Source organism: Coregonus lavaretus, assembly GCF_964263955.1.
Source record: "Coregonus lavaretus genome assembly, chromosome: 22".
NCBI classification, from domain to species: Eukaryota; Metazoa; Chordata; class Actinopteri; order Salmoniformes; family Salmonidae; genus Coregonus; species Coregonus lavaretus.
The window spans coordinates 43,322,627-43,338,901 of NC_140009.1; positions in this window are offsets into that span (position 1 = coordinate 43,322,627).

Genomic DNA, 16,275 nt, shown 5'->3' on the forward strand with positions numbered 1-16,275 from the left:
ATAAGAGCGTCTGCTAAATGACAAAAAATGTAAATGTAAAATGTGTGGAACAATCTTCAAAATGTTCTTAAATTTGATGTTCTGGTGCCTCTAGGGCAATTCAGAAAGCTGATTGAGGACGTTATTACTGATTAATGTGATTGTTTTTTATGACTGTGTTTTTCTTCTGCTTGCATTTATATTTTAATGTGGGTTCTACTGTAATTTATGTAATTCAGCGCTCATCTGTAAAAGATAACTTGGTCTCAGTATGACTCCCTGATAAAATAAAGGTTAAATAAATGTAGACAAAATTCTAATTAAAGATACACCATATTTAATATTAGATGTCGCGCACCGGCTGTTGTTAACAAAGAGACACACACCACCCCCCTTGAGTTTACCTGACGCTGCTGTTCTGTCCTGCTGATGTATAGAAAAAGCAGCTAGATTAATATTTTCCACGTCCTTGTCCTTCTTCAGACACGACTCATAGGATAGTCTCGAACGGAGCTCGTCCAGTTTATTATCCAGTGATTGCACATTTCCCAATAGAATGGAGGATGGAGGCGGTTTATCCACTCGCGACATAGTCTCGTCAGGTATCCCGCACACCGGCCTCTATAACGCTGCCTCTTCCTTTTTTGAGTGTCGGGGATTTGGACCTGGTCCGGGATGAGCAGTATGTCCTTCGCCGCCGACTCATTGAAGTCGAAATCCTCATCCAAATGGAGGTGTTCTGATGTCAATAAGCTATTTTCAGTCATAGGAAAAAATGGCGGAAACATTATGTACCAAAAAAGTAAAGATCAGCGCACAAAAAACACAAAATAGCACAATTGGTCTGGAGCCTGTAAAATGGCTGATCTTCCCACCAGTACCATTCTATGGCTAAGTGTGTCATTAGATGCTTTTTTGCCCTTCCGCGTCTCACTATGACCGCTGATAACTTCAGAACGAAGTTGGCTACAAATGCAAAGTTGCCAATGTCTTTGCAATGGCGAAGGTGTATTAAAATGTCTGAATTCAGGTAGGATGTCATTGTTTTAACACTATCCACTGAGTTTTTAAACTACGGTGCACAACATGGTTCAACGCGCCAATAAATCAGCACGGTATGCTTTTTCGGTTGTTCAAATTGACAAGGTCATGGAGCTAGAATTGGGATCATGTACACTGTGCTAATGATGACACAAAAGAGTCAAGGAGAGCAATGTACAATACAGCAAACTTAGCAAACAAGACATTTGTGCTAAGTCCATGCGGGCTTTATCACCTCCGCTATTGTTACAAATAAGGCCTAAAAAGATGCTTAAAATGAAAACTTAGTTAACCTCTACGGGATCGGTGTCCCGAATACGGGACGGTTGAGCTAACGTGCGCTAATGTGTTTAGCATGACTGTTGTAAATAACAGCAAGCTTTCCAGGACATAGACGTCTTATATGGGCAGAAAGCTTAAATTCTTGTTATTCTAACTGCACTGTCCAATTTACAGTAGCTATAACAGTGAAAACATACCATGCTATTGTTTGAGGAGAGTGCACAACAACAAAAAACGTATCACGGCAACTGGTTTGATACATTCACCTCTGAAGGTAAATAATGCTCCTACACTAACAGTCAAAAGTTTGGACACACCAACTCATTCAAGGGTTTTTCTTTATTTTTACTATTTTTTGCATTGTAGAATAATAGTGAAGACATCAAAACTATTAAATAACACATATGGAATTGTGTAGTAACCAAAAAAGTGTTAAACAAATCAAAATATATTTTATATTTGAGATTATTCAAATAGCCACCCTTTGCCTTGATGACAGCTCTGCACACTCTTGGCATTCTCTCAACCAGCTTCATGAGGTAGTCACCTGGAATACATTTCAATTAACAGGTGTGCCTTCTTCAAAGTTAATTTGTGGAATTTCTTTCCTAATGCGTTTGAGCCAATCAGTTGTGTTGTGACAAGGTAGGGGTGGTATATAGAAGATAGCCCTATTTGGTAAAAGACCATATTAGTCCATAAAAGTCCATATTATGGCAAGAACAGCTCAAATAAGCAAAGAGAAAGGACAGTCCATCATTATTTGAAGACATGAAGGTCAGTCAATACGGAGAATTTCAAGAACTTTGAACGTTTCTTCAAGTGCAGTCGCAAAAACCATCAAGCGCTATGATGAAACTGGCTCTCATGAGGACCACCACAGGAATGGAAGACCCAGAGTTACCTGTGCTACAGAGGATAAGTTCATTAGAGTTACCAGCCTTAGAAATTGCAGACCAAATATATGCTTCACAGAGTTAAAGTCACAGACACATCTCAACATCAACTGTTCAGAGGGGACTGTGGGAATCAGGCCTTCATGGTCAAATTGCTGCAAAGAAACCACAACTAAAGGACACCAATAAGAAGAAGAGACCTGCTTGGGCCAAGAAACACGAGCAATGGACATTAGACCGGTGGAAATGTGTCCTTTGGGCTGGAGTCCAAATTGGAGATTTTTGGTTCCAACCGCTGTGTCTTTGTAAGACGCGGTGTGGGTGAACGGATGATCTCCGCCTGTGTAGTTCCCACCGTAAAGCATGGAGGAGGAGTTGTTATGGTGTGGGGGTGCTTTGCTGGTGACACTGTCTGTGATTTATTTAGAATTCAAGGCACACTTAACAAGCATGGATACCACAGCATTCTGCAGCGATACGCCATCCCATCTGGTTTGGGCTTAGTGGGACTATCATTTGTTTTTCAACAGGACAATGACCCAACACACCTCCTGGCTGTGTAAGGGCTATTTTACCAAGAAGGAGACTGATGGAGTGCTGCATCAGATGACATGGCCTCCACAATCCCCCGACCTCAACCCATGTGGGATGGTTTAGGATGAATCGGACCGCAGAGTGAAGGAAAAGCATCCAATAAGTGCTCAGCATATGTGGGAACTCCTTCAAGACTGTTGGAAAAGCATTCCAGGTGAAGTTGGTTGAGAGAATGCCAAGAGTGTGCAAAGCTGTCATCAAGGCAAAGGGTGGCTATTTGAAGAATCTCAAATATAAATTTGTTTAACACTTTTTTGGTTACAACATGATTCCATATGTGTTATTTCATAGTTTTGATGTCTTCACTATTATTCTACAATGTACAAAATAGTAAAAATTAAGAAAAACCCTTGAATGAGTAGGTGTGTCCAAACTTTTTGACTGGTACTCTACATTCAGTAATCTTGCTCTGATTTGTCATCCTGAGGGTCCCAGAGATAAAATGTAGCATAGTTTTGTTTTATAAAATCAATTTTAATATTCAAATGTAGGAACTGGGTTGTACAGTTTGAACCCTTGCTGTCTCTGGCTCCACACCCACCCCGCCCGTCCATCTAGATTTGTGAAAGTTAGTGTATAAGCTAATGATCCATCATGTATGACATTCCTGGGAGTGTGTAAACTTACATTTTGTATTACCATATCTTTTCTGTATGTTCTCTATGGTTATGTACTTGAAAATGTGTCAATTGACCAATTCGGCACATTTGGGCAGATTTGATACAAAATTGTCCAGTATTGCAACGCTTCACTGGATCAATCTGAAACTTTGCACACACACTGCTGCCATCTTGTGGCCAGAATCTAAATTGCGCCTAAACTGCAATATTATATTGTGGCATTTCAAAATGATGATAAAAATAAAAAGAATACTGTTTTTTTGGTTTGTATTATCTTTTTAATGTGTTAAAAGATAATACAAACCAAAAAAACAGTATTCTTTTTATTTTTATCATCATTTTGAAATGCCACAATATTAATTTCACATTCCCACAAACTTCAAAGTGTTTTCTTTCAAATGGTATCAAGAATATGCATATCCTTGCTTCAGGTCCTGAGCTACAGGCAGTTATATTTGGGTATGTCATTTTAGGCAAAAATTGAAAAAAAGGGTCCAATCCTTAAGAGGTTAACTGCATTAAAATATAAATACAGTACAGGCTATAGGCCTATATATTTAAATCATATTGAAATCAATTTAATGTTCAATCAACTGAGGTCTATTTTGCTATTGTAGGCTACCGTAATTCTTTCTAAATATATTTCATGATGTGTAAAAACAACTTGTGCACAATGCAAATCTGTAATTTAGTGCATTATTATTGGGTAAGCATTAGAATAAGTCACCTCAATATTTGCAGCCTTATAGCTGGTACTTTTTGTGTAGGAGCTCATCAGTCATCAGTATTGTGTAATAATTCTAATGTTAAGGTATGATTTGAATAGAGAAAGCTGATCCAAGAGCAGCGCTGCCTTTATTTAAATCCTATCAGTATGAACAAGTGCTCCAACAACGCACCTAGGGCCCGATTCAGACTTAGGAAATATATGCCTTTCCTACACACCTTTCCTACACACTTCTCAGTAGTTGATATTCAGACTTACCTTATGCAGATGCGTAACGGGCTTTGCAGGCGTGGTTCCCTTGCGTGCGGTGAATAAATGTAATTCAAGTGCTGAAAACCATCCCACTTGCTGGCCAACAGATTTCCTCATGGAGTTTGCACTCAATAGGGTTTCGAGTACATTTATCTTAAGTCATCTCTTTAACCCTTTCTAGCCCATCCATTCAAAAATCTGAAAAATGTTTCAGATGGTTGTCACGTCAATATCTTTGCGCTACAATCACCAATGTTTTCATAAAACCCCTCTTTTAATAGGTTCAATGTTTGCATTAATGGTATGTGATTGGTTTAGCGGTGGGTATTAGCCTTTCTCTCAAAAGGAAAAACTCAACTCGAAAATGGTTCATTTGACACACAGGGAGGCCTCTCCCCCACTCAATCTGACAGGTTATGACCAACTTTAGCAGCTCCATCATTCAGATTTGGACAACAATATCAAGGTAAGAAACTGTATATAATTTGTTTTTATGTTGGTAATGATAATATTTACATTTTAGAGTATTCTTTCGGATTGATAAGATGTCTGTGAAATGAACTTTTGACACCTGGTTAGCTAACTAGCTACCAAGCCGAGTAGACTTCAAAAATAGAGTCAGCTTGATAGGGAGTTGACAATTTCTATCTAAGGTAAAAGTTAATATCATCTGATCAATGGCATCAATATTTTTTAAGTACATGGAAAGCTTTCTGAAGTGAATCTGAGATTTTAAATCTCCTCAGATAATGTTAGATATCTAGCTAGATTGCTAGCTAGACACCTAGCTAGCTATGATGCTAGCTAGCTAGCTAGCCTGTGTTGGTTAAGTCAGACACCCAAAACGAAGCAAGATAACCTACTTGATTTAGATATTGTCTTTTTTATGTTAATGTTTTCTTTGATAACTGTACAAAATAAAATGCATTTGTCATTAGGTATTAGAGATAAAAACAAACTGGCCAGTGATTATATTTTGTCCCTAGCTAGCCAGCCAAAAGAGAGAGGGATGCTGTGAAGGAAAATTGGATGGCTATATTTTACTAGCTAGTCATATCCCCTAGCTAGATGACTACATGGCTATATCTCATTAGGTGTCTGTTTATCTGTGATATGATTCATATAAAATATTAAGACTGCTGGCTGTTGATCGCAAGAATGAATGTAACATTATACCCTAAACCTTATGATAATAGCTTATAAATAATGACTTTGTGGTGGTCATCTTGGTAACTAAATTATCCTGGTCTAGCTGGTTTGTGACTTTGCTACTTACAGGCACACATGATCCTATTATTTCAGTTATGGACTATCAGATATGCAATTGATAACTTGTGTATACACTATTCACTTTCATTGATGATTCCTTTTTTATGAAGGAACTGAAGTGTATTCTGAAGTGTATTCTGAATACAACTTTTTGTCAATCTTAGGCTTTCCTTTTGAGGAGTTGTCACTTATTTTCATTTGAAATGTTAATTTTCATTATTTGTCTTTATGTTAGAGTTTTAGAAATGGACAGAGGAGACCAGTACCAGTGGACAATGCAGTTCCTGTGCCTCAGGAGGTTGAATGTAGAAGCTGAAGTTGTAAAAGCCAATAATTGTTGTTATACAGTGAGGGAAAAAAGTATTTGATCCCCTGCTGATTTTGTACGTTTGCCCACTGACAAAGACATGATCAGTCTATAATTTTAATGGTAGGTTTATTTGAACAGTGAGAGACAGAATAACAACAAAAAATTCCAGAAAAACACATGTCAAAAATGTTATAAATTGATTTGCATTTTAATGAGGGAAAAAAGTATTTGACCCCTCTGCAAAACATAACTTAGTACTTGGTGACAAAACCCTTGTTGGCAATCACAGAGGTCAGACGTTTCTTTTAGTTGGCCACCAGGTTTGCACACATCTCAGGAGGGATTTTGTCCCACTCCTCTTTGCAGATCTTCTCCAAGTCATTAAGGTTTCGAGGCTGACGTTTGGCAACTCGAACCTTCAGATCCCTCCAGGACCTTAATGTGCTTCTTCTTGAGCCACAACTTTGTTGCCTTGGCTGTGTGTTTTGGGTCATTGTCATGCTGGAATACCCATCCACGACCCATTTTCAATGCCCTGGCTGAGGGAAGGAGGTTCTCACCCAAGATTTGATGGTACATGGCCCCCGTCCATCGTCCCTTTGATGCGGTGAAGTTGTCCTGTCCCCTTAGCAGAAAAACACCCCAAAAGCATAATGTTTCCACCTCCATGTTTGACGGTGGGGATGGTGTGCTTGGGGTCATAGGCAGCATTCCACCTCCTCCAAACACGGCGAGTTGAATTGATGTCAAAGAGCTCGATTTTGGTCTCATCTGACCACAACACTTTCACCCAGTTCTCCTCTGAATCATTCAGATGATCATTGGCAAATTTCAGACGGGCATGTATATGTGCTTTCTTGAGCAGGGGGACCTTGCGGGCGCTGCAGGATTTCAGTCCTTCACGGCGTAGTGTGTTACCAATTGTTTTCTTGGTGACTATGGTCCCAGCTGCCTTGAGATCATTGACAAGATCCTCCCGTGTAGTTCTGGGCTGATTCCTCACCGTTCTCATGATCATTGCAACTCCACAAGGTGAGATCTTGCATGGAACCCCAGGCTGAGGGAGATTGACAGTTCTTTTGTGTTTCTTCCATTTGCGAATAATTGCACCAACTTTTGTCGTCTTCTCACCAAGCTGCATGGCGATTGTCTTGTAGCCCATTCCAGCCTTGTGTAGGTCTACAATCGTGTCCCTGACATCCTTGGAGAGCTCTTTGGTCTTGGCCATGGTGGAGAGTTTGGAATCTGATTGATTGCTTCTGTGGACAGGTGTCTTTTATACAGGTAACAAGCTGAGATTAGGAGCACTCCCTTTAAGAGTGTGCTCCTAATCTCAGCTCGTTACCTGTATAAAAGACACCTGGTAGCCATAAATCTTTCTGATTGAGAGGGGGTAAAATACTTATTTCCCTCATTAAAATGCAAATCAATTTATAACATTTTTGACATGCGTTTTTCTAGATTTTGTTGTTGTTATTCTCTCTCACTGTTCAAATAAACCTACCATTAAAATTATAGACTGATCATTTCTTTGTCAGTGGGCAAACGTACAAAATCAGCAGGGGATCAAATACTTTTTTCCCTCACTGTATATACAGTACCATTCAATGTGCAGGGGTACGAGGAAATTACGAGGTAATTGAGGTAGCTACAGTGCCATGAAAAAGTATTTGCCCAGTTTCTAATTTTCTGTACTTTTGCATATTTTTTACTTTTTTCCCTCACTGTATGCCTTATTTGTTTCATATTTTGTAATTCCAGTTCAATTTTGATTAAAGTAGCCCTGAAGTGATTGCTGTAGTATATTATGGTTATGCTAGCAATTTAAATTAGTCTTCATTCAAATGTATTCCCCTAATATTATTATTTCAATAAAGTTATTGTTTTATTAATATTATATCACTAGTTTATGTCTTTCCTTATCATATATAGTACTAAATGCTATTTGCATTTTTTGAGGGGTGCAGATATGTGTTTAATATACTGCACTATCTAGATAACAAAGTGTCTGATCACAGAACATTCCATAGATTTTTTTTAAATACATCATTGCTCACTAAAACGTCTAACTCATTCACAGTAAAAGGTATTCATATTCTGATTTCAAAATTAGGAAGAATCAATATGCTCTGAGTTTTTTGGCAGTTTGGGAGAAAAGCATTGATTTTCATATAAGATACACATTTTCAAAGGTGTTTTTTCTTGACTGATTACAATTTCATTGATGTGGTGCTATTGTATGTCAAATCATTTGAAATAGCTGTTTCTCAGCTTTAAAAATATGTGTCTTGTTTTCATATATGGTTTGACATCCGCAAATGATTCTAATTCATGCACACCGAGGTCATGGTCCAGTAAAGAATTGAACATTCTGCCAGGCAGAAAAGGGTTAAGGAAGTCTTGAGGTTCTGCTCACCCTTCTATATTTTGTAGCTGTCTATTTACCACCACAAACTGATGCTGGCACTAAGACCGCACTCAACAAGCTGTATAGGGCCATAAGTAAACAAGAAAATGCTCACCTAGAGGTGGCGCTCCTAATGGCCGGTGATTTTAATGCAGGAAAACTGAAGTCCGTCTTACCTCATTTCTACCAGCACATCACCTGTGCACCTAGAGGCGAAAAAACTCTAGATCACGACTCGGGTAGATAAATCAATCGTCAGATTTCTGTTTTCACTGAATCTCCGTTTGGATATTTGGTAACAATTAGGCTGGTGAAATGTTAGCTAAGTTGAGATGAGTGCTAATGATCATCTTTATTCTTTTTTGCTCATATATTAGTTGATCAGAAAATTTTGCTAGCATACAAGTGGATTTTGGTCTTCACTCGCGTAGTAGCCTGTCCTACTCCCGACCAAAAGCCTGTTACTTGTCAGATAATCAATCAATTTGATTTTTTCACTGAATCTCTGTCTTTATATTTGGTTAATTGATCTCTGGCTGGATAAGTGGAAGTGGTAGCTCATTTATTTGTTTGCTCATCTATCACTGATCAGAAACATTTAGCATGCAATAATATAGCCTAAATCAAGTGTATTATGTATCTATTCACTCACTTATATAGCCTATTAGCCTTATAAAGCCTAAGCTATTTTCCTTTCGTCCCAATCCCACTGAAACCCCAAATCCTGACTAATGTCTTGATTGAAAATTCCTAACCTTATTCTGTAGTCCATAGGTTGCATTATCAAAGCACATCTCGCCTATGCATGTCAAAATACCGCTATAATGTTTCCCCCGCTTCTCTGCGCTGTCTCATACTGCTGCCCATATGAGCGCTTCAGTAGAGAATGTGTGATCAACACAGTATGAGAGTAGATATGGATGTTTTCTTTACAGAGTTGGTCCTCGTTAAGATACCTTGATTTTTTAAACAATTTCCTCTCTTCATCTCTCCATTTTTCATGAGCTGATCTGCTATTTGTATAATCATCAACTCGATTTTGCCAAATAGGAGATATTCTGTCATTTGTTGGAGGTTATCTAGCAAGTTTAGCAACTTTGGTCATTTGACTTTTGTTTGAATGCCGTTACAAAGTTTGTATGATTCAACAACGCTATAGCCTACTCGGGGTGCACTCTGTGATTACTGAGCGCGCTTTATGTCGAGATAGCCTAGGCCTACTGCTGAAATGCTCTGAATTAATTAAGGAACATGATAACGATATGAATTTATGAACGGCCTTTTCGCAATTCACAACAATGTCATTGGCGATCAAAGTTACTCTTTCATTACAAAATATCAGTTTCACTTGCTGTGAAATCTTTACACAGTGGCACAGCCAAGCCGGCAATGTGGCGCAGCGACAATTATATTTTGGGAGAACCCTGGCATAGTGACCATGTCTTGGTTTTAAACACTTTAATGGGCACTTCCGAGTTTTGTGGTATTTCCGGGACTCTATAGATAAATATGAATTATTCCTGGTATTGAAACTTGGTAGATTTTCTGGAAAAAATGAATAATCCCTAGTCCCTTTCCCCAAGAACACCAAGGTAACCTGTCTAAATGACTATCGCACCATAGCGCTCACATCTGTAGTCATGAAATGCTTTGAAAGGCTGGTCATGGCTCACATGGCTGGTCCTCTGTAGCTCAGCTGGTAGAGCACGGCGCTTGTAACGCCAGGGTAGTGGGTTCGATCCCTGGGACCACCCATACACAAGAAAAAAATGTATGCACGCATGACTGTAAGTCGCTTTGGATAAAAGCGTCTGCTAAATGGCATATTATTATTATATCATCCCAGATACCCTGGACCCACTCCAATTCGCATACCGCCCCAATAGAGCCAAAGATGACAATCTCTATTGCACTCCACACTGCCTTTTCCAACCTGGACAAAAGGAACATCTACGTGAGAATGCTGAGGAGGTCAGAAACCTGGCAGTGTGGTGCCAGGACAACAACCTCTCCCTCAACCTCAGAAAGACAAAGGAGCTGATCGTGGACAAAAGGAAATAGAGGGCCGAGCATGCCCCCATTTACATTGACGGGGCTGTAGCGGAGCGGGTCGAGAGCTTCAAATTCCTTGGTGTCCACATCACTGAGGACCTATCATGGTCCAAACACACCAACACAGTCATGAAGAGGGCACGACAATGCCTCTTCCCCCTTAGGAGGCTGAAAAGATTTGTCATGGGCCCTAGATCCTCAAACATTTCTACAGCTGCACCATTGAGAGCATCTTGACTGGCTGCATCACTGCTTGGTATGGCAACTGCTTGGCATCCGACTGTAAGGCGCTACAGAAGGCCAGTACATCACTGGGGCCAAGCTCCCTGCCATCCAATACCTCTATACCAGGCAGTGTCAGTGGAAGGCCCTAAAAATGGTCAAAGACTCCGGCCACCCAAGTCATAGACTGTTCTCTCTGCTACCGCACTGCAAGCGGTACCGTAGTGCCAATTCTGGGACCAAAAGGCTCCTGAACAGCTTCTACCACCAAGCCATACCAAGCCATAAGGCTACTGAACAGTTAATCAAATGGCTACACAGACTATTTGCATTGACCCCATTTTTGTTTTGCACTGACTCTCTTTCACTGTCTCTATGCACACTGAAATATACACACACACACACACACGCATATTGATTCCTCACACACACTCACACATCTACACACTTTCACACTCTTTCACACTTCAAAAATACTGCTGCTACCCTGTTCATTATCTATCCTGATTGCCTAGTCACTTTTACCCCTACCTACATGTACTGTACATATTACCTCAATTACACTAACTACCTCGTTGCACTGCACATTAACTCAGTACTGGTACTCCTTGTATAAAGCCTCGTTATTGTTATTTTATTGTGTTACTATTTCCTTTTTTTATTTAGCAAAATATCTGACTTTTTAACTCTGCATTGTTGGGAAAGGGCTCGCAAGTAAGAATTTCAGGGTAAAGTCTACACCTGTTGTTTTCGGCGCATGTCACAAATAAAATTTGATTCTACGAGTGGACTAAGGCAGTCTGTAAATAAAAAGCGTTTTCAAGTGCAAATTTAGAACAATGGTTTTGGGAAACAGCTCGTAGATTTAATGATGGTCCTACGAAGGTTCTAACGATGAAATTAGCCTTAAGATGCTTTTGGGAAACCGGGCCCAGGGCCTTTGTAGCATTAGGATCATCGTTAGAACCTAATTATGATGTATTTTTAGTAGCCAAGGTGTTTCCCAGAGCCTTCGTTAGTAACGTGGCTCTTTAAAACCTTTGCACATCTACGAGTGATCCAGACCACTTAATAGAGCAGCCAAAGTGCATCTTTAGATGCTTTTTTGCACTTCTGAGTCACTTTACTCACAGAAGATCTCCGCTAAACATATAATGAAGATGTTTAGGCTATCTGTCTGACCAGCGCATTGAGTTCTGCTTATATCACACTATACCACAATAAACATAAAGTTCAAATGCTGAGACTCCGAGACCATTGATTGAGTGCTTTTGAAGTGACAGGTAGGCGCAAAATCTGTAGCCTATCTCCGCTGCACCGGATCAGCAAAATGGGCAGCACCCTACACACTAAAGCATGGACATTTTGGTAAAGAATACAGGCTACAAGATAGGTAGGGTAAGTCATGCCTATGTGAATGCAGCAGTACACACAGCTGTCTTACCTAAATAATGCCAACTCAATGCTAAAAGTAGTAGCCTAGTTATTCATGCGGGTAAACAAAAATACTGAATAGCAGTTTGGCTTAGAATACTGACAACTGCGAATGAATGAATGCAAACAGAACAAAAAAGCAGTAAAAAGTAGGCCTAGTAAAACAAAATATCAGATCGATAAAGGTATAATAACAAAATCTATATTTAGTTCCATTAACTGTAAACAAACACAGTAAACAAAAGGCGAATGGAGATCCAAATAACCAAAACATAGCCTACAGCCTACTACAGTGAGATGCAGCCATGCACAGCTGTCTTGCCCAACAAATAGGCCTATAGGCCTGCTTCAAACATGGAAAACCATGCCGCTCATGAGTACAGCAACACGTTGTGTTATGGCACAATACACTTCTGCCAGTCTACCATAAACACGTTTCCAATACGTACAGTTCCATTTACAACCACGAAAATCAATACACTACCAAGAAAACCATAATAGCCTAGTAATAGGGAACCACGTGACAAGATGGCGTATTGAACACACAGCGGTGCGAATCACCTCAAGATAAAAGCATAATATTCAATATCAGTAAGTTAGACTAAATATTAGCACTTAATATACTCGTGGGTAATAACATTCAATCTGGATAATAACACAAACAAATCATAAGGCTAGAGAAATGTATCGACAAATATTACAACAACAAGCAACACTCAAACATGACGGAGGATAAACGAGGAGAATCATTCTCCAAGAGAAAACGCGACTTCTCGACGAATACAGATGATTTATGCTTTTCACCACTGGGACTGGTAAGTGTGGAAAGCGATCTGTTGAAGTCGATAAATGACAAACTGGGCATACTAGAGTCGGTCAGTAAGGATGCAAAGGAGTTGAAGGCGAGTCTTGAAATGAGTGACGAAAAAGCTGCGATAATTGAGAAAGCTAAAAGGGACAGTCACTAAGATAGAAACGGACGTTAAGGAACTTAAAAAGGAGAACAACTTTCTGAGAGAAACCTTACTAGACATACAGACTAGATCGATGAGAGAAAATCTAGTACTTACGGGTATCCAAGAAAAAGAAGGAGAGGTTAAGCAGTAAAAACTCCTTCGAACTCCTGAGTGGCGCAGTGGTCTAAGGCACTGCATCGCAGTGCTAACTGTGCCACTAGAGATCCTGGTTCGAATCCAGGCTCTGTCGCAGCCGGCCGCGACCGGGAGACTCATGGGCGGCGCATAATTGGCCCAGCGTCGTCTAGGGTAGGGGAGGGAATGGCCGGCAGGGATGTAGCTCAGTTGATAGAGCATGGCGTTTGCAACGCCAGGGTTGTGGGTTCGATTCCCACGGGGGGCCAGTATAAAAAAAATATGTAATCACTAACTGTAAGTCGCTCTGGATAAGAGCGTCTGCTAAATGACTAAAATGTAAATGTAAAATGTTAGTGAAAAAATTGTGAAGGACTTCTTTCTTACAGCGCTTCAAATCCCACTCGATGCTGTCCATAAAATCCAACTCGGACGTGTACACCGTTTCAGACAAAGAGAACAGAGATATGAGCGTCCAATCGTTGCCAAATTTGCTTTATTTAAGGATAAAGTAATGGTTAAAAGCCTAGGTAAAAGACTTGCTGGCACCAAAATAGGCATGAATGATCAGTTCTCGAGGGAGATTGCAGAACGGCACAAAGTTCTGTACCCAATCTTCAAGGAAAATAGATTAAAAGGGAAGCGTGTTGCTCTCGTAGTCGATAAACTGTATATTGACAACCAAATGTTCCGCAACACAAAGACTATTCCATGGCTATTCTGAAAGTTCTAATAGAGGAGTCGAATAATGGAACACCCAATACTAGTCATGGTAGGGATTGTAATAATAAAAAAAACATTTATAGTATTTATAGTATTTTATAAAGGGATAAGACAGCATTACAAGAAAGGATAACAAGCTAAATAATACATCTTCAAATATAACGAATTAGAACACAAGTACTCAATCAACATAGTGGAGACAAAAACATAGCAAACAGAAGACATAGAAGGCACAGTATGTGGGTATGTGTAGATGTATTGTGATGGGAGGTGTGGTGTGCATTTTTGTGTTTGGAAAAGTGTGGCGTTAAGTGAGTGAGAAAGGAAATGGTTGCATATCCCAGAACCAACGTGTGTCTGTGAGCAGGGGTTGTGAGAGAGAGCTTTCAATTGTGTGCAGATTAGGGATATACATTTTAAAATAAAGTATAAAGCTAATGTATTTTTTTTGTCCTATCATGATGGAACGGTCCCCCACCCTATATCCTAGACACCCACCTGAGCGACCCATAGACCTGCTGTAAGTTGCCTATATGCAGCCAAAACAGAAAGATAAATGCGGTCAGAGACCTACTAGAGCAGCACCGCCCCCTCAAGATTCTCAGCCTGCCTGGCAGGGTTGGTCCTACAAAGCCATAGCCCCCTGATGGGAGAGCATAATATACAAGGAAATTCTCAAAGCTGCTAATGAGAACCTTGACGACCTTGTACCTAGCTGGTGGGGATTCCGGTGGGGTACCCCCACCCAGGTAGTGGCAGTGCTGGCAACACTGGCTGCAGTAACCCATGGGGAGGGGGTCACACTCGGACAATCAGAGAGGGGGCCCTGGTGGCACAAAATAATTAAAGGTCTGACTGCACGGAGATGCTTGGGAAAAATTGTTAAAATGGTGGACCAGAGTGTTTGTGTTTCAGGGGAAGAGGGTGGATCTGATCTCCATCACCTAGGACTTGACATAGGTTAATCAAATCTCACATTTTTGTCAATTTCTGCTCAATCTTGCATGCTTTGCAGGATTGCAGCTGTAACTGCATTCGTAAATCAGGTCCTTTCTTGAGTTGGGCTCTGGGATGTAACAACCGTTGAGCATCTGAGCTTATGGTTGATTGTGGAGGAAAGGGGTTGAGTGTGTTAGAGTATGTGAGTATGTGTGTGTGTGTTTATCCCACATCTGTTGCAAGGGGGTAAGGATGTTAGGGAGAATATAGGATGAACCACAATAATTGTTTGTTAAAATAATAATTGCTTGACAAAAATGTAATGTAATACAATGGCAATCCAGGTTATAGGTAACAATCCTTCGCATGAACTGGCGACATTATTACGCATATTAATTGATAATGATGGAAATTAAGATATGCAAGATATTTGAATAGATATATATTTTTAATAGCTATATATATATTGAGGTGAGAGCATTGGAAATGCTTTTGGAGGTTGACCTGCTTCTGTTTTGTGGGTGGCACTGTGTGCTATTTTCGAAGGATGGGTCCTGGACTCTCGGGGGGCCTAGGGATCCGGGGGGACGGGGGTGGTATGCCGATCACTGGGATGACAACCCAACTTGGGATGGGGAGGGGCTTTAGCGGGGGGAATAGTAGTACAGCTACATCGACACACAATCACTATGGCATTTTCTATTGTTAAATTTACAAACATATTGATATTATAACATTATGATAAATAGATTTGAAACTTGTATCTCATTATGGTAAGTGGCAAAATAAGTATAGCCAGTTATAATTGTAATGGCTTAGCAGATAATAACAAAAGAAGAACAATATTTACATGGCTCAAAGAGAAGGAATATAATATATATTGTTTACAGGAAACAAACAAACAATTCTAGAAATGAAGTTGTGTGGAAAAAGGACTGGGGGGGGGAGCAAATATACTTCTCCCATGGGCAAAGAAACTCAAAAGGGGTGATGATATTAATTAACAGTAATTTCGATCCGAATGTGCAAATTGTCCAAACAGATCCGCAAGGTAGATAGATGATTTTACCATAAACATATGGCTCATTAACCTTTACGGAACAAATAATGATGATCCACACTTTGACAATATACACTACCGTTCAAAAGTTTGGGGTCACTTAGAAATGTCCTTGTTTTCGAAAGAAATGCGATTTCTTTGTCCATTAAAATAACATCAAATTGTTCAGAAATACAGTGTAGACATTGTTAATGTTATAAATGGCTATTGTAGCTGGAAACGGCTGATTTATAATGGAATATCTACATAGGCGTACAGAGGCCATTATCAGCAACCATCAGTCCTGTGTTCCAATGGCACGTTGTGTTTGCTAATCCAAGTTTATCATTTTAAAAGGCTAATTGATCATTAGAAAACCCTTTTGCAATTATGTTAGC